The sequence below is a fragment of the Thunnus albacares genome, chromosome 21, assembly GCF_914725855.1.
Source record: "Thunnus albacares chromosome 21, fThuAlb1.1, whole genome shotgun sequence".
Lineage (NCBI taxonomy): Eukaryota > Metazoa > Chordata > Actinopteri > Scombriformes > Scombridae > Thunnus > Thunnus albacares.
Window position 1 is genome coordinate 27,703,555 of NC_058126.1, and position 24,236 is coordinate 27,727,790.

At 37.8% G+C, this 24,236-nt stretch overlaps 1 protein-coding gene across 1 annotated transcript in view; it reads right to left on the minus strand.

Moving 5' to 3' along the window:
• Window positions 1-24,236, minus strand: part of dtx3l1 (deltex E3 ubiquitin ligase 3L1) — a 38,003-nt gene that overhangs the window by 10,141 nt on the left and 3,626 nt on the right. Inside the window, exon 2 of the mRNA XM_044338895.1 lies at window positions 222-447. The gene's annotated coding sequence lies outside the window, so the exon portion shown is untranslated. The remainder of the gene's footprint in view (window positions 1-221; window positions 448-24,236) is intronic.

The window sequence follows — 24,236 nt, forward strand, 5'->3', positions numbered from 1 at the left end:
TATCATATCTTTTGACTTCATGGCTGAACACTCTGACACCAAGAAAGAATAAGTCTGTGATATTTTGTAATGAAATCCCAAAGTTTTCGCAGCAAACTTGCAGTCAGTGCTGTAACTACCTCACAACAAACGCAGGTTTGGCTGGCACAGCCCAGGCAAAGAAATTCTAGTCATTACAATAGAGCTGATCAACAGCGTGCTACTGTTAATGTCATTAGTACCTGTTGAAATGCTCCTCTTCTCCACTCCTTTGTGAAATTTTCTCCTTTTCCTCTTTCTCTTTTTTGTGTTATCCTGGATTTTAGATGTTTGCTCAGCTCATGATGACATGAGAAAGTGACAGAGACACAGAGACAGAGAGAGGGAGAGAGCTGGGTGTGTCGAGTTGTTGGGATGTGGTTTACTGCTGAGTGATTCGTCCAACTGGTGTAGCAGCTTAGACAGGTACTGTGATGTGTGTTTATGTGTGTGTGTGTGTGTGTGTGTGTGTGTGTGTGTGTGAGAGAGAGAGAGAGAGAGAGAGAGAGAAAGAGAAAGAGAGATAAAGTATGCAAGTATGTACAGTATGAAGGAGTGGTAAGGAAGCAAGAAAATAAAAACAAAATAATTTTTCACACACACACACACAAGTTGGTCTATTTGGTATTAGGTTTGGTTGTTATTTTCTGTAAAGGGTTCACTGACAGACAGAGATGGGCTGAAACATTTATCAAAGTGTTTCATAGCTGTACAATCAAAATGAGAACCTGCTGCCACAGTATTTCAACTGCTATCTGAGTGTAGAAGCTGGAGTAGTCCATTGCACATAAACACATATGTGGACACATGTGTGTGGACACATAAACAACCAACAGCAAACAGGAATATGACATCTCTGATGAGAGGTAATTGAGTAGATAGATGTGTGTCTATGTGTGGAGTGTGTTATGTGTGTGTTGTATTAGACCAGGGCGATGGAAGTGGGGTTTGGGGGGGTTAGATGAATCAAGATACTAGCATTAATACACAGATACACTCATACCCATACACACACTGGACATACAGTGTGTGTATTTTTTTTTCCCCCTTTTTCTTCCTTTTTTTTCCTCCTTGGGAGGCCATCATCACCAACCCGCTATGCAGCAACTACATATCAAGGACAGCTCCAAATACAGGACAGCTCCAAATACAAGAGGACATGACATACAGGGGGACATCCAGGGCTAGGGGTTTGGAGTTGTGGGGTCAGGTGGATTCAACCAGTGTGTGTGTGTGTGTGTGTATTTGTGGGGTGCGTGTAGGGAGGAAAAAAAAAACTGAGAAAAGAACAATAAACGATAATATGTAAAAAGTACACAAATAAGTTGAGTCCACAAGAAGAAGGAAAGGGGGGAGAGATATATACATACATACACACAATATAATAAATATATAAACTTATCTATTTTACAGTAATAAACATTTTAAACTTCAAAACAAGCAAACAAAGAACAAAAACACAAAGATAATTGATACTCAATACTTGATACCATGGCAAGAGACAGAAGAAAAAAAACTGAGAGAAAAGAACAATTAACGATAATATGTAAAAGTTTACGAATAAGTTGAGTCCACAAGAAGAAGGAAAAGGAGGAGAGATATATACATACACACACAATTAAATAAATATATAAACATATTTTACCATAATAAACATTTTAAACTTCAAAGCAAGCAAACAAAGAAGAAAAAAAAACAAAGATAAACGATGCTCCATACTTCTTGATACTATGGCAAGAGACAGAGAAGAAAATATATAAATACTTTTTTTTTTTTAAAAAAACAATTCCTAGCCATGCAACAAAACTTACTGATGTAGCAACAACAAGTCAAAAAAAAAAAAAGAGAGAGAGGATGGGGGGAAGATAGTTTAGAGGAAGCTTGGGGAAGCCTAAAAGTGTGTGTGTTTGGTATGTTGTTGGGTGCATGTGTGTGCATGTCAATGACAGATATGTGTTTAGGCAATGACGTGTGACTATTATTGTGGATGATTGACAGGCAAAAAGAAGTTAGGAGTATAATTTGTGTGGAAATTAAGAATTAAGACTATTGATGACCGGATGCCAGATTATGTCAAAATCATAGTTTTTGTTTTTGATGGAGGCAGATAAATTTTCCATTGATATGTTTTCAATAAGTAGATTTTTCCAAATTATATTGATTGTGATCCTTGATTTCCAGTTCATGAGGATAGTTTTCTTGGTGATGATTAAGGCCGTGGAGAGTATTCTACTGGATGTGTTGTTTGGGTTGATGTTGGAAATGTTGTTGGAATTTGGTTTTTTTTAGTTGTGATGATTAGATTTGATGGTAATGGTGGTAATTCCAAGTTAGCTGATTTGATATTGATCTTGGTTTGAATAGAGGACTTGACCTATAGAAATTCTAGAAAATGATTCTCCCCAATGCTGTACTTCTGAACCGAATGAGGGAATGTGATCAGACTGTCATTATGAAAGATATATTTGAAATCCATAATGGTAAGTTTATTGGTTTCCTGTCAATTAAGAAATCAGGGATGTTCCAGATGGGAGTGTGTATGGTAGGTGCAATTGTGGTGTTAGTTATTTGGTGAAACTCCCACCAGGCTGTCGGAGTTGTAGCTATCATTGGGTTTTTGAAACAAGGGTGGTGTGGAACGGCTTATGAATGGTAGATCTGAAATATGGATTTCTTTGCATATTGTTTATTTTATGTCTATCCATGAGTTGTCAGATTGATTGGGATTAGTTCATTTGTGGATGTATTGTAGTTGATGGGCAATGAAGTAATGGAGGAAGTTTGGTGCTTCCAGACATCCTTGAGTTTTTGGGTTTTGTAAAGTGGCTAGTTTGATTCTGATTGTTTTGTTTTTCCAATAGAATTTTGAGATAAATAAGTTTAGGGATTTGAACCAGGATGGTGGGGGCTTGATCAGGATCATGGAGAGTAGATAATTTATCATAGGAAGTATAGTCATTTTAATTGTTGCAATTCTGCCTGTGAGAGATATCGGTTGATTCATCCAGTATTGAAGGTTGTCCTCTACAGTTTGTAGGAGTGGATTGAAGTTAAGGTTGACTAACAGCGCTCCTGAAAGTTTGTTAACCCTTTAGAATTTTCTCTGTTTCTGCATAAATATGACTTAAATATAATCAGATTGGAACCCAATTAAATAAATGAGACAAAAACATTAGACTTTTTCATTTATTTATGTGGAAATAATTATTATTATATTTGTGTGAGGCAAAAGTATGTGAGGATAGAAGCAGTGAGAGTGATGACGATAGTGGTGATAACGAGAGATTCACTGAAAGACTGGTACATGGCACGCTAAAAATGGAAAGCAAGAAACAAGCCAAAAAGAGACAGCGAGAAAAATAAAAAGGGAGAATAGAAGATATGGAAAAATCAAGAAGACTGGCAGATAAGAACGGTGAGATATTACAGTCACAACTACATAAAGAGGCCTCACGAAACGAGTATGTTGAGACAATAAAAAGAATGCAGTTAAGCAAAGAACTAGTGCAAAGGAAACTGCAAGAATTACAGAAGCACATAGAATGAAGAACAAAGGAAGAGAGTGATGCATACCCAACAGGAAGGAATTGTATGGAATTAAGAAGAATCATAGAAGAGGTGCACTGAGTCAGATTCAAAAAACTTTATTGTCTGTTGTGATAGAAAATTGTCTTAGATGTGGCTCAGCATATAGAGTACTGTACAAAACTCAGACTAAGATGTACAGTACCTATTCCTAGTCAGAGTGTGAATCACTTGGTAGCGCTCTATTAAGATGAAGAGAAGTCAGGGGATAGATCAATGTGTCCTTTAATGACAAGATGAGGTCGTGATCATTATGAGCCATGGACATTCATGGACATGGTGGGACTGGCAGAAAGACTTCTGGAACTCACAGCAGGTGCCAACAAGTGGATACTGACCCTGGAGGAAAGTACAGCAAGATTCAAGTTGGCCCTTGGTGGTATTAAAGCTCTGTTGACGCATGTAGCAGGAAAGCATGTTACAGAAGAAATCTTTTCAGCAGCAGGGCTGGATGCACTAATCCAAGGAAACAACATAAATGACCGGGAGCATGCTGTGTGTTTCCAGTGATCGAAGCAATGGTTAAAAAAGCAATGGCCACAGTGACTAAAGTATATTGATATCTGGCCACAGTATATTGATATCTGTGAACTAGAAAACATAGATAAGCCTGATTATGTCTTAACAGGTAACAGGAGAAATAGTTATGGAAGAACCCTATGATCCCAGACCAAAAAAAAGAGAAGAAACGACAGAAAACTATAACCAATCTTAAGTCGGCTGCCCTATCAACCATCATCAGGACACTGGAAGTAACAAAGGTCACATGTAATTGGGTATTTGATCAAGTTCGAAAAAAGGGAAGACATGGTTATTGTCTGCCCCTAGCCAATAGCCTGCTCTGATAATCTCACAAGGAGGAACCCAACATTTTTAAGAGATTTTAAACTCAAAGTAGTTAAGTTAATTAAAGATCATTTTACAGTTGCTTCTGTCTTCAATCACTTTTTTCTTGAGTCTGTATATGAGTTAAGAAAAAAAATTACAAAAAGGAAACTGGATATTGTTCCTATAGATGCTACAGGCCAAGTAGCATCTATGAGTTAGAGAGACTAATGAGTTACAAGTAAATAAAATCATCAGCTCCTTATAAAGCTCCAAAAGTGGAGATGCTTTCTAATTTCACACCATGTTTGTTAAGTCACACAAAGATATTTTAACTCCTCCTATTGCTCATTTAATTAACTCGTCTTTTAAACACAGCTCCTTTCTTGATGACTGGAAATGTGCCATTGTCACGCCTATTTTTAAATCTGGAGACCGCCTTGAAGCCAGTAACTACAGACCACTAAGTATACTGCCAGTACTCTCAAAAGTTGCTGAGAAAGTTGTTGAACCACAAATGTATGCAGATGACACCATTGTGTACACACATGCAAAAACGGCTGAGTTAGCTGCTGCTAAGCTAACAATTGCATTGGAAAGGATCACACATCGGCTTGATCAACCATGTCTGAGTCTAAATGTAAACAAGATAAAAGGTATGTTTTTCTCTAAACCATGGTACAACCTCATAATGCTGATATTCTCATCAAAGGTGAAAAGAGTTACTGATTTTAAATATCTTGGTGTAACACTGGATCCAAATTTGAACTTTAACAAACATGTTTAAAAAAACGGTTAAAACCATAAAGTACAACTTTATGAATTTATGACTTTAGACATTAGAAACTGTCTCTCTTTGGAAGCAGCCAAGATAGCTTAAGACAGCTTAAAACCTCTTGAGTCAAACTCAAACTATAAAAACAAACTCTAAAAATTCTGGACAAAAAGCAAATGCATTTCCATCACTGTAGGGTACTGGATAAATACAATTTACTGAGTTTTGAGAATTTTAGATTATTCTCAAATTTGTGCCTTGTTTATAAAATTTTAAATGGTTTGGCCCCTCCTCCACTATGTGACTTTGTGTACACTCGCTTGGTAAGTTCTATTAGATCCTCCAGAATATCCTCTATATAAGATTGTACCATACCATTTTGACACACTGCATTTGGGCAGTCAGCTTTCTCTGTGAAAGCCACAACTCAGTGGAGTGTCCTACCTGATGATATGAAGAGCTGCAGTTCCATCAATACATTCAAAACCAAATTAAAAAATCTACTAAAAACCACTCAGCTCTGTAACCACTGAATCTAAATTTCATCTATGGTCTTCTGATTAGTGCAGGTAGTCTTGCTTTTTATTTGACAGTTTACATTATTAATTTCTAGTTGACATTGTGGGTGTATGTGATGTGCTATTGTGTGTAGCTTTGTATTTTGTATTTTGTATAATGTGTTCTGTGTGTTTTTTGCTTTGTACTGTTTGTTGTTGTGCTGCGTATGTTTTGATTGTGGGGGACTGCAGATGTAAATTAGCTTTGAGCTAACTCCAGTGCAGTGCATCATTTATGTTAAAAACTGTACACTGTCCCGATAAATAAATACAATATACTTTTGTATTTCTAGGTCCAGCCGGGGATCGAACCAAAATCAAACAAAAAATCAACCAAAGGAGAGTCATCTACTTTTATGCACTCATGGCCACAAGCACACAACAGACAGTTAATAAAAAGAAAAAACAATACAATGAGAAGCTTCACCCTATTTTAGATGATTTGCCATATGGTCCTATATCTTTGTATCAGTCATAGACAAGGCATCACCTGACTAATCACACAGTGCGGTCAAAAGATTACCCTATGCCCATAGAGCCATCCCCCATCTATTTGGCCAATGTAAGATGTCAGTCCTGGAGAACCGAGACATACGCATTGCCTAAAGGATTGACACTTGAGCTTAGCACCATAAGCCTTCATTACGGTTATGATCAAGTTAAGGAGTACTACATCAGTCTTTGGCGGCATGGAGCCTGCTTATCTTTGACCACAAAAGGGACAAAAATGGTCATCACATTGAAGATAGGGCCTCAGATATTGTTCAGTACGCATGAGGGTTTAGCATGATTGGGGTTTAGTATCTTGCCCAAGGACACTTCGATATGTGGACTGGAGGAGCCAGGAATCGAACCGCCAATCTTTCGATTAGTGGACAACCTGCTCTACCTCCTGACAACAGTTCCACAAATAAACTATGTTACATATCTCTACCTTTGAGTTTCCCTTTCCTACTACTAACAAGTTTTAATAAGGCTGTAAATTATTTTCTATGGCAGGCAAAACAATGTCTTTTAATAGAACAACATTATGTGCTGCTAATGAGAATGGGGGTCTCAGTCTACCAAGAATGGACTGGTACCACTATGCTTTTTCTCTTAATATACTGCAGAAGATCAAGCTACAGGATGGCTCTCAATTGAAAGGGAACTTACGGAACTTTTCCCCTTTCAAGCTTTCAAGCCTCAGACACTGGAAAACAAAAAATATCCTTTTTAACAAGTGTTGGGGAGAAATGACCAAAATAGCCAATTATTAACAATTAACTTAAATTGAATAACAGGCAGGGGGTATTTTTGAAAATATGGGGACCCTACATGAATACAATAGTGAATGGCTAACTAGAGAGAATTTGACACAGTTAATATATGTAAGATGTTACTATCAAGAACTGTGAGAGATGGCCTGTATTGTATGTCATTTTATTTTCATTATAAGTTCCTGATAGTAATGTGGTATATGATGTCGTGGTGGTGTTAGGTGAATGCCGATGTTTGCTGGGTATGTTACTTGCATTATGACATATGAATGGTAACTATATGATGATGACAATGTTTGTCCAATAAGGTGTTATTAGTTTATGGGAGAGATGGTCATACTTATTAAATAGGAATGGTAGCTATGTAATGTGATGTTTGCCCTATTTGCCATTAATATTATACATGGCAGTAGCAGCTATGTGTCCAGTAATATTGACCCTGGTTGTAAGTATCATTTTGATATAGGTGTGATAGTCATACTTACTATGTATATTACTGTCACAATGGTACATAAGTGATAGCATTATGATGAGGTGATGCCAAAGCTTACCCTGTGTATAAATTTACTTAATTATTTTTTTCTTTTTTCTCTCATCCCTGTCTTTTTCCCTGCTTTCTAAGTTTTATTGTTGTTATCTTTTCTGTTTATGTCTTTGTTTTGTAAGCTGTTACTATTTCTTAAAAAGCAATAAAAAGTGAATTATAAAGAAATGTCTATAAAGAAATAATTATATCTGAAAAATTAAGGAATCAGAAAAAATGAGAATGATTTTTTTTTTAAAAAAGTCAGACACCCAGGCAACCCCAACGACGACTTGGCTCCCAGCGTCTGTCTCCCATGGACCTTCCTTCTTGATCCCAAGCAGCCTGGTGGCTTTGTGGCTTCAGTGATGGATAGACTGGCCCTTGTTTTCACTTGCCCTGTGATGCCAAGCTGTGTGAGGGCTCAACATGGTTTAATTGCTGGTTCATTTATACATTTTACACACTTCATTCATATTATTATTTTTTCATACCTTTTTTATTTATTTAATATTAAACATATTAAGCACTTTAAACACAAAATTTGCCCCAGGACTGGCTTTGTACCCTATTTGGTCTGGTTTACTTTTTATTCTTCTGTTTGTTTGTTGTTTTGTTTTTTAATATATCTTTAAATGGATGGATGGATGGATGGATGTAGGGCACCTCTATCCTGGACAATACCAGCACACTTGACTGTGAAAGCATATTATAACGTCAGCATGGTTCAGGGATAGTTGTGAAGTAGAAGGTTGGACTTGATATCAAGATAGAGTTGATACAGAGTGAATGTAGTGTGGAGGATTCTCTTTGGATAGAAGCATGAGGAAGTGTATGTGAGTGAGTGTGTATCTGTTGCTGTGTGTATGTGTGTATGTGTGTTTTGGGGGGAGATGAGGGGTGGGCCCTATCTCAAATTAAATGGATCCCCACTTCGTTGTAGAAAGAAAAATCAATTGTGACATTCCCTAGACAGTGTACACCACATTTAATTAGCTGAGACACACATGGGAGAAAGCCAAATTATCCAATAACTGAGGAGTAGACACTGGTCGGTTAGGCCAGGGCGAAGGAGCGCAATGGGGGAGACAAAGGGAGAGCATATGGGAGATAATCGGGAGGCAGCAGGAAGGTAAAGGGGAGGCAAATGAGGTGAGTGAGAGGTGAAGGGAAGTGCGGGAGAGGGGAGGACAAGGTGAGAGAAAGAAAGTGGAGGCAATGAGGAAGGAGGGGATGAACGGGGGAACAAGTCCTACATGGGAGCACACGGCTCCTGTCCATTTATTTGGTAGTTTAGTCTAATTTCTCACTGCAGATGTCAGTAATACCTGACAGCAGCTCTGCAGCTAATTGTGGCATTCACCATGATAGGGTATAGAGCTGATGCTCATGTTGAAAGAAGCTCCCACAACACTAATCTTATTAGGTGAAAGTAAACTCTATCTTCAAACCTGAGAGGATGTGATTAAAAAGGGTTTCTTCTGTCACAGTCAAATGCGGGAAAACTGTAAAAGAAAGTGTTAGAGCTTTGAGTTTGTTTTGTTTTGCCGTGAAAATTTATACTCATATACCCTTTTTCAGATATTTTGACATACCTTTTTTTTCTTTTTTCTTATTCTTGTGGTCATGTAAAAGGTACAGCAAACACATGTCTTAACCTAAAAGATGATTATCTTTCAGCAAACACATGTCTTAACCTAAAAAATGATTATCTTTTAGGTTAAGACATGTGTTTGCTGTACCTTTTACATGACTCCATCCATCACTATGATGAATTGTCTTCATAAAGCAAGTTTCAATCTACAGGCTTCCATAGCTCTCCAGCCTTTTCCTGTCTTGCCTACCTTCCATAAGGTCAAATTACATATTTGACCTTGGTGATATTTACTGAGACTGACACAAACTACTGTAAGGAGCGCAAACATTTGCATTACCACATTTTTAAAATTTAGCAGGGTATTTACTAAATTGATGATGATGATGATCAACCCAGCCACAGTACATTGGATTCACATAAAACACAGCTAAGATCTGATGTCTGACTGTTTTGAAGTACGTTGCACATTTCTGGAAAGTTGTCATCAGTTGTTGTCAACTCAACAAAAAGATCAGTGATTGAATGAGTTATGAAAATCTTTGGTCAATTTTTGGTGAAATGTTTAACACAATTGTTTTTGTAAATAGATAATATAACGGTCTAATTATTAACTACAGTATAACCGGCTGCTTCAATCATATCACACTGGACTGGAGCTGCTGTGAGCTGTTAAAAGTCAGGATAAATAAGCAGGAAGGACCTGAAGGGACCGAAAGGAAAGTTGTGTGAAAAATAACAGACTGTTGTATTCTTGCTCTTTTGTCTCATGTTGTGTTGCCGAGCAGAGAGCTCCATTGAAGTCATTTTGAAATGCTTCTTTGAAACTATGTCTCTCTCTTTCTCTTACCCCGCCTGTCTATCTTTCTATCTCCCTTAGGCCGGGACGCACCAACAAGGATTAATCTTTAAACCCAATTAAATCATGGTTTAACTTTAAATCATGTTACACCAAACTTTAAAACTACCTTAGAATTAAGAAAGATTAAATTTAAACCTCTCTTTAAACATCAGTTGAGCTTTTACTCTAAACCAAGAATTTAATTCTGTTACACCAAAAGTTTAAACTCAATTTAAAATGTGACCCAATATTAACTTTAAACTTACAATTGAGGAGGTTTAACTTTAAAAATCGCTGCCTTTTTAAGATGGATAGAGCAAAATAATCAAGTTCCTCAAAGAAAGTTAAGGGACACACTCAACCCAAATGAATTTTATGATGAATGAATTTTTTCAAGATACTGGTTCAGCAAGGAAACTGTTATGGAGCTGAACAGGAAGATTGGACCAACTGTCAAACATTGCAGTGAGAGAAATGCAGCTGTACCACCAGTGCTCCAACTCTTCATGGCCCTGAGATTTTATGCCACTGGATGTTTCCAGGGGGTGGATTCCACTGTCTGTCGAATTGTCAGCAGGGTGCCTAGGGCAACAGTAAGTCTGAAGAACCTGTACATCCGGTTCTCTCCAACAGGGGAAACAGTTGCTGGATTCCACAAAGTAGTCATCACGAGTAACTTTTTAGATAGTTAGCAAACAATGTAATGTTTACACAGACTGTTTATATGTTAATACAGAGCAGCCAAAAGTTAATGTTTATAATGGTCCCCCCCCCCCCCACCCTTTTGTACTTACTAGGTCCAGACAGCATGCAAATGTATTTATTTTTGTTTATTTAGCCTTATTTATTTATTTATTTTAATTTGGATAAGACAGCATCTCCATACTGTGCAACAGAGCTCTGCTTAATTCTAAATCTGGATTTACTCATTTTAAACCTAGTTTTGCTAAACTCTGATTAGAACTAATCTTAGATTAAATGAATCTTTGTTGGTGCAACCCAGTCTCAGACTCTTTCCCTCAGTGTCTGATAAAACAGTGCTGCTGTGATAAATCAGGTGCTGGGGGTATTTGTGTGCATTTCCATTCCCTAATCCCACATTTTGTGCCTCTAAACAAGAATACCTTAAAATACATATTGCATGAGCCCAAATACACAATTTTTAGTGGTGCTGCTTTTCCTCCATTTTTCTGGCGCAAAACCTTGGTGCAGCCCTTTAGATAATAGGGAGAAACACAACTGGGATGTTTAGCAGTTTTCAAATCCATAGTAAACATCCCCCTCTGCTTTGCTGGAATGGACTACATGTTGTACATTTCGTCAACTGCTGATGTCCATGAACATCTGCATGGACTTCTGTCTGACATCCACATGCAGGCTCAAACCATGGGAAGGATTGCAAGCAAGAATGTTCCTCCATTTTGAAAAATTTGAATTTGATCACATGATCTTGTACAATCAGTACTAATGAGCATGCATATTAATTCTGTACCAACAAAAAACAGGAATCCGTACCAATAGCCACTTCCTTATTTTATGTTTTGTTTTATGTTTTTGTTTTGTTTTGTTTTTGTTCTGTATGATGTTTGCGGCTGGTGCTATTGTTAATTTTGTTGTTATATGTTATGTATGTATTATTATTGTGTGACCTTATGTTTGTGTTTAAGGTTGTTCCCTTATGTAATAAAAAAGAATAGTCATTTTAAGTATTTATAAAGTACACCAAAATATATGAAATATAGGTTTTGAATATATACACAAGCATGCTTTGTCAGTTTCTGTCTTACAACAACAGCCTTAGTTGACATTGTTGTTCCTCTAGCTAATAGGTCCAATGAGCTAAATCAGGCAGCAGTTGTTGAGCTTGATAGCTTAAGAGACAGGGCCAGTTACTGGCCAGTTATTGGCTGACGGTGAGAAGCCGTCTCATGACAACTGTCATGAGATAACATTATGAAGTAAAAAATGACATAATGAAATATGACAGTATGAAATATGAAAAGTGTCATTATGAAATAAAACCTGACATGAAATAAAACTGTTGTTTAGAAAAAATGCCATTACAAAATAAAAACAGATTTTGGAAAAGGGACATTTTAAAATAAAATACAAATAAAAATTACATTTCATAACAATCAGGTGGATTGTAATAATTTATTCAATTATTTTACAAATTGTTAGTTAATTTAGATATTTTAGCTTAAGCTTTAGCTTATTCATATGCTCATTCATTTTATAATTATTTCATTAATCATTTTTTTATTTTATTTTGAACACTTGGGGTTTTTACTTCTAAATCGGTTCTTTAGAGCATTCTTAAGTGTATTTCTTAGATGTTTTTATAAATATGGGTTTTGATTATGCATAGTGGTGCTGTATTGCAATATACACAATAGTTGATGTTGTTCATTGAAAGGGAAGATTCCTTTGAGTTTGGCTGACATGCTGACGTACTACGGTAAGCGTATTGTGTCATTTCCGGTTGCCGACTGTGTTTACTGATAGCGTTGTTGCTGCTCTTAACTCAGTTGATTTTGCTATATTTCACATTACTGTGGATAAATACCTGCTGTATATTTAAACTTTCGCTGGTTCTACACAAGCACTCTCAGTGCTTTCTCTCTTAGCGACTTTTCTCGCTAATCACACAGTTGTTAGTTATTTTAGCTCTACAGCTAGTATTGGCAGCTAACTTAAACTAAGCAGTTAGCGATGGCTTCTCTCTCTCCCTCTCGTTCCCCTGCTCTCTCTTGCTCGGTGTGTCAAATGTTTATTATTATGCGTTATTATTCCTCTGCCTCCTTTAGTGAAAAAGGTACGTGTAATAAGTGTAGTTTATTTGCAGTGCTGGAGGCGAGGCTCAGTGAATTCAAAGTGCGGCTCCACATCATGGAAAAACAATCAGTAGCTAATGTAGTTAGCCAGCTCCCAGTATCCGGTGCGGGCCGACTTCGCGTAGCTCCTACTCCCCCGGTAGTTCCCGAGTAGCCGGGAAGCCAGGGTGGCTGGGTGAAGTATGGCCCTAAGCAGAAGCCCACGGTTCATCACCAACCAGTTCATGTTTCTAACAGGTTCTCCCCCCTGAGCAACACACCTGCTGAGAAACCAACTCTGATTATTGGCAGCTCCATAGTCAGAAACGTGAAGTTAGCGACACCAGCAGCCATAGTTAAATGTATTCCTGGGGCCAGAGCGGGCGACACAGAATCAAATTTAAAACTGCTGGCTAAGGATAAACATAAATATGGCACGATTGTCATCCATGTCAGCGGTAACGACTCCTGATTATGCTAATCGGAGGTCACCAAAATTAATGTTGAGTCGGTGTGTACATATGCAAAAACAATGTCGGACTCCGTAGTTTTCTCTGGGCCCCTGGCCAAATATGGCCACGTTTATTAGTAGACCAAAACCATGACAACCCAGAGTTGAGACCAGGAGGCAGAGCTGCAGTCCTACACGCTTCTCTGCGCTTCCATTAGAGTAGTTACCCACCCAAAACCACATAGAGACTGTGTCTGTCCCCCAACCACTTAAATCAATTAAATCGAAAGTAAACAGAAGAGGATTCATTCATAAAAATCTAATAAAAATTAAAACCACTACTGTAATAGTACAACAAAATAAGAGAACTAAATGTGGACTCTTGAACATTAGATCTCTGTCATCTAAAGCTGTATTAGTAAACGATTTAATTTCAGATCATCATATTGAATTATTTTGTCTTACTGTCTGGCTGTGTCATGAAGAATATGTTAGCCCAAATGAATCCACTCCCCCCAGTCATATTAATACCCACATTCCACGAGACACTGGCCAAGGAGGTAGAGTTGCAGCCATTTTCAACTCAAGCCTAATCATCCACCCTAGACCTAAATTTAATTATAACTCATTTGAAAGCCTTGTTCTTAATATCCCTCACCTAAACTGGAAAACTTTACAGCCAGTTCTATTTGTTATAGTGTACCATCCTCCTCGCCCGTACTCTGAATTCCTATCTGAATTCTCAGTTTTTATTAAACTTAGTCCTTAGTACAGATAAAGTAATTATAGTAGGTGATTTTAATATTCATGTGGACGTCGATAATGATAGTCTCAGCACTGCGTTTATCTCATTATTAGACTCAATTGGCTTCTCTTAGTGTGTAAATAATCCCACTCACTGTCTTAACCACACCCTCGACCTTGTTCCGATTTATGGGATTGAAATTGAACATTTAGTAATTTTTCCATAAAATCCTATTTTATCAGATCATTTTTTAATAACTTTTGAATTTCTATTACTGGATGGTACACACCATTAGACAAAAATGTCTTCAGTAGATGTCTATCTGATAGTGCTGTAGCTAAATTTAAGGAAGCAATTCCAACAGTACTGAATTCAATGCCATGTCTCAATACTACAGAGGACTCTTATGTTAACTTCAGTCCCTCCCAAATTGATAATCTTGTTGATAGTGCCACAGGCTCATTACGAATAACATGCGACTCCGTCACCCCCTTAAAAAGGAAGATAATAAAACATAAGAGGTTAGCTCCATGCTATAACTCCCAAACCCGCAAATTAAAGCAAACATCACGAAAATTTGAAAGGATTTGGCGTTCCACCAAAGTGGAAGAATCTCGCTTAGTCTGGCAAGATAGTCTTAAAACATAGGAAGGCCCTCTGTAATGCCAGAGCTGCCTATTACTCAGCATTAATAGAAGAGAATGAAAACAGCCCTATGTTCCCAGCACTTTGGCCAGGCTGACAAAGAGCCATAACTCTATTGATCCATGTATTCCTATAGCTCTCAGTAGTAATGACTTTATGAGCTTCTTTAATGATAAAATTCTAACTATTAGTGGCAAAATTCACCACCTCCTGCCCAGGCACCGATTTTTCCCCAAACACAGGCACCTTAGAAACAGCTGTAAATCCTGACATAACCAAATCCTGATCAAATCCTTTTGCAGAGACTGGAACATTTAATTGGCATTAAAGGAACATTAAGCTGGTTTAAGTCCTATTTATCAGAGTGATTTCAGTTTGTACATGTTAATGATGTGTCCTCTATGAAGGCAAAAGTTATACACGGAGTCCCACAAGGTTCTGTACTTGGACCAATACTATTCACCATGTATATGCTTCCTTTAGGTAATATTATTAGGAAACACTCCATAAATTTTGATTGTTATGCAGATGATACCCAATTATATTTATCAATGAAGCCAGATGAAACCAATCAGTTAAATAAACTCCAAGCATGCCTTAAGGACATAAAGACTTGGATGACCTGCAATTTTCTACTACTAAACTCAGATAAAACTGAAGTTATTGTGCTCGGCCCTAAACACCTTAGAAACACATTATCTAATGATATTGCTACTCTGGATGGCATTACACTGGCCTCCAGCACCACCGTAAAGAATCTGGGAGTTATCTTTGATCAGGATATGTCCTTTAACTCCCACATAAATCAAATCTCAAGGACTGCCTTTTTTCACTTACAAAATATCGCAAAAATCAGGCACATCCTGTCCCAACAAGATGCAGAAAAATTAGTCCACGCATTTGTTACTTCTAGGCTGGATTATTGCAATTCCTTATTATCAGACTGCTCTAACAAGTCTCTAAAGACTCTCCAGCTGGTCCAGAATGCAGCTGCACATGTACTGAGTAAAACTAGAAAAAGAGATCACATTTCTCCCATTTTAGCTTCGCTACATTGGCTTCCTGAAAAATCTAGAATAGAATTTAAAATCCTTCTTCTAACTTACAAAGCCCTTAATGGTTCTGGGTTCTGCTTGAGGTTTCTACCCGTTAAAGGGGAGTTTTTCCTTACCGCTGTCGCCAAGTGCTTGCTCATGGGGGAATGGTTGGATCTCTGTAAATTAAAGAGTACGGTCTTGACCTGCTCTATGTGAAAAGTGTCCTGAGATGACTTTTGTTGTGATTTGGCACTATATGAATAAAAATGACTTCTCTATCAATGATTAACATACCTTTCAAACCACTAGCTATGATATGATCAGCTAATAATTGGGTAGATAGCAAAATAAATAAGGACTGATAGGGCAGCCCTGACATATGCCACATTTTAACTAACCTAGGGGATGTGCCATTTTTTAACTTCATTGAGCTATTTCCATTGGTGCATAAAGTTTTAATTGTTCTGCAAAAAAGTTGCCAAAACCAAATTTATATAGTATTTTAAAGATAAAATTATGTTCTCTTGAATCAAAAGCTTTGTAGTAGTCCAGGAAATGGATGAAACTTTCATTATCAACTAACTCTGGGTAATCCAATATATCAAGTACAAGCCGAATATTGTTAGAGATATGCCTGTTCCTCATAAATCCAGACTGTGTTTCATCTATGATACCGTCCAAAACATTTTTTATACACTTAACGAAGTAGCTAAAATTTTGTAGTTATTATTTAGAAGGCTAATCATTTGCCAATTATCAATACGTGAGAAATCTTTCTTAGGTTAAGGAATAAGGGTTATTAGGCCCCGTGTTAAAGTGGGAGGGAGAACACCTTTAGCAATATTTTCACAAAAGAAAGGAAAGGAGCCAGTTCTTCAGAGAAGGATTTATAGAACTCTGATGTAAGCCCATCCACTCCAGGAGATTTATTGTTCTTTAAACTATTAATTGAGTCTACTATTTCCTTAAGAGAAATTGGCCTATAACAAAATTCTCGGTCAGCAGTGTTGATTGATTAAGGACTCCAGAAATGAGACAGTACTATCCTTGCAATATTGAGAACTATATAAATTTTTATAAAAGTTAGAGCTGAAGTTTGCAATCTGTCTTGCATCATCACATACTATGTTCTCTATTCTACACTGATGAATGGTGTTATTTTTGGCCTGGAATTTTTCTAATCTAAAGAAATATGTCTAATTCTGTTCACCCTCTTCCAGCCGTCGCTTCCTGGACCTTACAAAAGCCCCTATAGCTTTAGATTGAGCTATCCATCTCCAACTGCCATTTAGAGTGTGTTATCATTGACATTGTTTCCTGCTCTTTATTGATTATTTTGTAGCTGTAAAAAAAAACATTCCCCACATAAGTGCACTCAATGCTTGTCTGATTTCCTTTCATACATGCTAGTATGTTTCATTGTTTAAAATCTAATACAGATTAGATTATTCATCTTCATGAGAAAATTGGGTCTTTGCAGAGAAAAGGATAAAAATGGTAATGATTTCATGCATTTGCAATGTGGAATTACACAGCAATTCCAAATGTATGTATGAGTGAAAACTTGGGATTCCACTTGATGGTCTAACAGCAGAACTGTGGGAGAAGGACACTGTAAAATGTGTGCATGGACTGGTGCACCTTACAATGGAGAGTCTACTGCAACAGCAAGTCACACCTAATCATGGCAGATATACCTAGTTTCAGGCTTTGCTCCTCTTGAATTTATTTGAGTAGTAGTACCGTACAGGGGTCGTTAATAATACTGCTCTATTTTCGAGAGTGCATTAAGTCTTTCTTGTAACACTGGTTTGGGATGATTCATAGCTCGAAACAAACTGGTTGGTGTAGTGTGGTTGAGGTTGTGTTATTGCAGACCAGAACAGTGCAATTAACATTTTGGCATGAAATTGTTCTGCTTAGACCAAGTCTTGGCACAAATGCAAGCGCAAACAGTAATTTTCATAGCTTTAGTTGGAAAAGGTCCACACACAGCTGCAGATCCTGGTTATGAGCCAGCTAACTTATATACCATATGATACATTGCACTTCAAGACACACTTCCTGGACTGTATGTATGTATTTGGCCAGGCAAATTAGGATACAAACAAATTTTGTGGGTGCAGCATTGTCTTTCACACACTATTAGATGCATATCCAATCATCCAAGATCAATGTTAATGCAATGAAAACGAGGATGACCAAAAAACATCTTCTGATAGAATACAATAGAAATACTACACCATCACAAACCACATCATCATAAATTCACAAGGATATGAATGATTAAAAAACATTGAACATTATACATTTCATAAGATAGTCTTCATTGCAAAATTATTGTGTGTGATGCATTATATTGTAGTATATATTCAAGTGTATTGTAGTACATTCCAGTCTTTTGAAGTTGTGAAAACATGTGAAAACCTGTTGTGTCACACAGAGAAAGAAAAAACTAGATGTACTTATTTAGGAGGAAAAATAGAGCAAGTCTGTTGGTCCATGAAATGTGAAGTCAAGTGACACAATGAGCTGATTTGTCTTGGTGGAAGAGATAGAGATAAATGGAGAGATAGATGGATAGAGAGAGAGAGAGAGAGAGAGAGAGAGAGAGAGAGAGAGAGAGACTGTGACAAATGTGCTTTTGCTATCAAGCGACTGCTAAGCAAGATGAGTCTTTTTGCACCCTGACAACAAATGGAGATATCAATGATATCAAACTAGACAAGGCCCCCTTTAACCTACTTGGCACACTTTGCTTGGAGTTAATAGTCTGTTGTTGGAGATTTGATCAGCAGTGGGCCAAGTGGATCGCATCCAGTCCAAACAGTCCACAGTACCTGTCACTTCTGATCACATCAGCCCCACTGCTATACCAGGCTAATTAAGAGAGAAGAATAAGTGCTGCTAAAGGAGGGAGATGTGAGTGTGTATGTGTGTCTGTGTCTGCATGTGAGTATATGTATTTTTTGCTTCAGATACAGGTTGTGTTGGCATGTATAGTGTGTGTACGCATGTATGTAAGAGGATCTTTATATTTGTGCGGAGAGTTATGAAATACAATTACAAAATTACATCTGACTTGATATAGTTATTTAAATTTTAGTTTTTTATTTAGATTTGTGCTCTCTGTTAAAGTGTGTCTGTGTGGTTTGGCTGACGCTACTGATTAAATGCTTTCAACTTGGAGATTAAAAGTATATTTACATGTTCATTTATGAAAGGTACAGTAAGTTTGGAAATAATGAAAGAAAACACAGACACACATGCAAGCACTGTACTGCACAGTATGCAGTACTCAAATGTTTACAGAGATTATATATATTCTTTCAGACTTATGGGTAGAGAATTCGCACCATAGGATATAGCCTCATGTCATCAATTGATGAGATTAAGAATAATAATAATAATAATAATAATAATTTAAGCTGGAGGCAACGATGACCAGGCCCTTGCTCTTTGTGTGCGTCAGAGGGAGCGGCAGCCATGGTATTGTAGAAATAAACGTACAGAGGCGAAGTCTTCAGAGGAATATGAGGTCTTAATTGAATTAGCAATATGGCAAAAAACTGAGTTATTCTGTACAGAGCAACTGAAAAGTGACTGACAGTACAGTGTCATATTTACAATAGATGAGAATACCTCTCCTGACCCTTCCCATTAATTTTATTGGTCCTTAGTGTTGTCACAGTCTTTCCCTATATCTTATAGTGGTTATGTGAGCAGCCACTATTTACTTATGTTTGACAGGCTATTGATTATGTGTCCTGCTCTGAACTAACTGGGTGTTCATGACTTGGGAAGGATCAGGTTGCACTCTCGTCTGGCAATAGCAAGTGGCTACATATTATTCAATTCATACAAAGGCTATGTGAGACTCAAAAGACATGAATAAGGCAATAGTGTAAGAGAATATATATCTATTGTTATATGAGTTTCTACCACAGTATCGCTATTGAAGGTTGGTTGACACGGCTTGGATTATCGGACACTCTGTGAATGGGTAAAATATTATTTCCTGTGTGCAGTATGTGGTGCTAGAGATGACTTTTTAGAAATTGTGTATAAATTTGATGAACTATGTGTCATTTAGCACTTCCTGTAGCCCTACGCAACACTACATAAGTGAAATATTAATACAGTAGTACATTTGCCAGAGGGCAACTGACATGGATATACATTTTTATGAATATTGGACATTGCATTTAGGAAATAACTATCATATCCTCTTTCCACTATGTGGCACCAGAGAACACCCACTAATTATACATCATCTTGCTGTAAATATATGGGGCAGATCGGACAATGTGAAGTCGAGTTACAACAACTTCCTGTTTAATGCCCCAAACATGTTTTGGGCAAAATCCACCGGCATGCCTCGTCATGGGTGTTCCATGAAAACTAAAAAGCTTTGCAATATAGTATCGCAATGGTCGTCAGATATCACCTACCAAATTTGAAGTTGCTCGGGTTAAATCTCTAGGGGGAATTCATTGAAGTACAACACCAAACATGGCTTCACTTTATGAAAAAAATTTACAGTTGATTAGAAATGGCTGACTTCCTGTTGGACTTAGGGTATGGCTACTAGAGGCTTTTTTTCAAGTCTGGCAATGTTACATCTGCCCACTAAGTTTCATACATCTATGTCAAATTTAAAGGTTGGGGCTTTGACTTTAAAATTTTGTAGGGGGTGTCCTCAAGCCATTTTGCCACACCCATGCCCAAGACCCATATCAGATATCAAGTTTTGCCTGGAAGGCTCTCACCTGTTATCAACCAACATTGAACTGACTTTGCTATCTTGTAAGGCTTCTGCTGCCTGACTCACAGTCAATCCATCTTACTGTTCCTCCCTGGACTCATACAGTATTCCTGTTAGGATCGAACTACTACAACTAGATTATATACCAACCATCTTAAGCATCCTGTGTTGTCAACTGCTAGGCTTGATAATTTAATTACAGTTTGTAATTCCAATTCAGTTCAGCCACTCAATTCTGTTGTCTTTGCTCTTTTAAACACTCAGTCAGTGTCTAACAAATCTTCCATTCTCAATGACCTAATCACAGCCCACAATCTTGATTTCCTGTTCCTCACTGAGACCTGACTTAACCCAGGGGAATGCGCCGCCCTAGTGGAGCTCTGCCCACCCAGCTAAGGTGCTGTGAATGCTCCTAGACTAACAGGCCTTGGTGTCGCCATTGCAACTGTTTTTAAGAAATAACTTTACTTGTATCCCATTGAGTTTTGGCTTCTTCAACAGTTTTGAAATTCTTTCATTTAAAATGGTGTGTGACAACCCAGTTTGCTGTGTAACCATTTATCGACCACGTAATTCAGTTATCAGCGTTCTAGATGAATTCTCAGAACTGTTGTCCTCTCGTGTGGCCAAATTTGACAGGGCTATTATAGTTGGTGATTTTAACATCCACTTTGACAACTCATCTAACTCATTTGCCCTAGACTTTTTAAACATCTGCAATTCTTTTAACCTTGTGCAGCATGTCTCTTGACCTACTCATAACTGTGGACACACTCTTGATTTAGTTTTGACTTTGGACTCTTTTAATATGATTGAGTTTGCCTCTGACCATAAATGTATTATCTTCGATGTACACCTGTTACCTCCTCCAATAATCCAGAAATGTAAAATCCGCTCCCGCATCTTTAATGAACATTCAGCTGTCCTGTTTTCAAGCTACCTCTCTAATTTGGTCAATTGCCCTCCTCACTTCACTAATATTAATGATTTATGTACATCAGCTCTTGATTTTTCTGCTCCACTCATTTCCAGGTCTGTCCCAGTTACTAACACAACTCCCTGGATCAATGAAAGTATCAGACAGCAAAGAAAGGGATCAATCTTGAAATCCATAATCTCCATATGAAGGATTTACTGGTTAACCTGAATCACGCTATTAAAGATGCACAAACGGCCTAACCCTAACCCTAACCCTTTTCTGATTTAATTAACAGTAATAGAAATAATAAAAGGTTTCTCTTTACGATCAATCATCTTGTAAATCCCTCTCCTCCTGCCATTCCTGCCTCACCTTCTACTGATTGTGAAATCTTCCTATCTTTCTTTGTTGGCAAGATTGATGGTCTCAGATCACAGTATACCTCTACTGTGTTACCCTCCACTCCATCCAGTTGTCCTGTTCTATTGTCTGAATTTTCTCCGATTACCCTCCAGTGCCTTCTTAACACTGTAGCCCAAATGCGTCTCTCTTCCAGCTCATGTGATTTGATCCTCACGAAATTTCTCAAATCCGTCCTACCTGTATTAATTCCCATTCTATTCTCCATTATTAATTATTCTCTCTCTTCTGGCACTGTACCTGATTGTTTTAAAACCGCCAGTGTCCAGCCTCTCCCTAAAAAATCCTCTCTCATCCCAGCCCATGAATTATAGACTGATCTCCGAACTTCTTTTTCTATCCAAAATCCTGGAAAAAACTGTCAATGACCAACTCCTGAATCTGGTTTAGGATCATAGAATCTTTGATGAATTCGGCTTTCGTCACAAACACAGTACTGAGAGAGCACTATTAAGAGTAACAAATGACATCCTCATGCACGCTGACAAAGGTGAATGCTCCGTTCTCATTCTACTTGACTTAACTGCTGCATTTGATACCATCGACCATACCATCCCACGTGATTGATTGCACAACTGGGTGGGCATTTCTGGTACAGCTCTAAACTGGTTTCATTCATACTTAACAAATAGATTTTTTAATGTCTGTGTTAATAATCATGTATCCTCTTTAGCTCCCCTCCAATGCGGAGTCCCTCAGGGTTCTGTCCTTAGGCCAATCCTGTTTTCACTGTACATGCTCCCTCTGGGTCAGCTGTTCAGCCACTTTCATGAAATGTCATACCACTGTTATGTCGATGATACTCAGATCTATTTCTCTGCTAAACCCAATAACTTCAACCAACTATCCTCCCTCCATGATTGTTTAGCTGCTACCAAAGAGTGGATGACCCGAAATTTTTCCATCTAAACCCTGAAAAAACTTCTTTTAATTGGTCCTGAAATCTTTGTCACTGCTGCTACTCAGTTTATTGGCCCACTTCACCCGAACATTAAATCCACTGCTAAGAATCTCTGTATCATCTTCGACCAGTATATGACATTTGACCATCATGTTAATAAGCTTGTCAAGTCCTGTTTTCTTCAGTTAAGAAATATTTTCTTCAGTTAAAATATATTCCCTACTGTTCTTGAACAATTAATGCACACAGTCATTTTCTCCCGGTTAGGCTACTGTAACTCCTTCTACACCTGCCTCAGTCAGTGTTCTCTAAAACGTTTACAGTTCATCCAAAATACAGCAGCTAGACTTCTAACCAGAACTAGCTGTAGGTCCCACATTACCCCTGTTCTTGCATTCCTCCATTGGCTTCCGGTAAAATTCAGAATAAACTACAAGATCCTGCTGATTACATATAAAGCACTCCATGACCTCGCCCCTAGCTAAATTTCTGAGCTCCCTGTTCCCTATTCCACTTCACGACCTCTTCGATTCTCAAATCTTGGCCTTCTATCTATCCCCCGCACAAACCGCAAATCAAAAAGTGACTGCACATTTGCATTCTTAGCCCCAACTCTGTGGAATAATCTTCCACAATCTGTTAGATTGGTTGAATCCTTGGACTGTTTTAAACAAGCCTTTCTATAGACCTCCCATGTCCTGTTTTATTTCACTTTGGTTGATTTCTCTCTGTGTCATGTTTGTCTATTTTATTAATCTATCTGTTTCAATTTTGCATGTGTCTGTGAAGCGCTTTGTAACTGTGTTTTAAAAAGTGCTATATAAATAAAAAAGCTTACTATATGTATTTTTTACTGCTTGGTAACATATGTACCTATTTGGCTCTCGAAAAGGTACACGTAGTTACTTTAATTAGTTAGTTACCACAATTAGCCCTAGGGGGTACATTAGTGTAGAGTGTACCTTCGGGGACAGAAATGGACTCCTACTGCACCCTTATTTCTGACAGTATAGGTTCCTTTTCAGCACTTTGGCCAGGCTGACAAAGAGTCATAACTCTATTGATCCATGTATTCCTATAGCTCTCACTAGTAATGACTTCATGAGCTTCTTTAATGATAAAATTCTAACTATTAGAGACAAAATTCATCACCTTCTGCCCTCAACAGGGACCAATTTATCTCCAAACCCAGGAACCTTAGAAACAGCTGTAAAACGTGATATATATTTAGACTGTTTTTCTCCAATTGACATTCCTGAGCTTAAACAATTTCTTCATCTAAACCATCAACCTGTCTCTTAGACCCCATCCCAACTAGGCTGCTTAAGGAAGTCTTACCCTTAGTTAGCACTTCTTTACTATTCCATTCGATTCAATTCAATTCAATTTTATTTATATAGCACCAAATCAGCACCAAAAAGTCATCTCAGGGCACTCTTCACACAGAGCAGATCGAGACCATACTCTTTAATTTACAGAGAGAGACCCAGCAAGCACTTAGCAGTAAGGAAAAACTCCCTTTTAACAGATCAAGGTAGATGGCTGCCCACTTAGAGCCCGGTT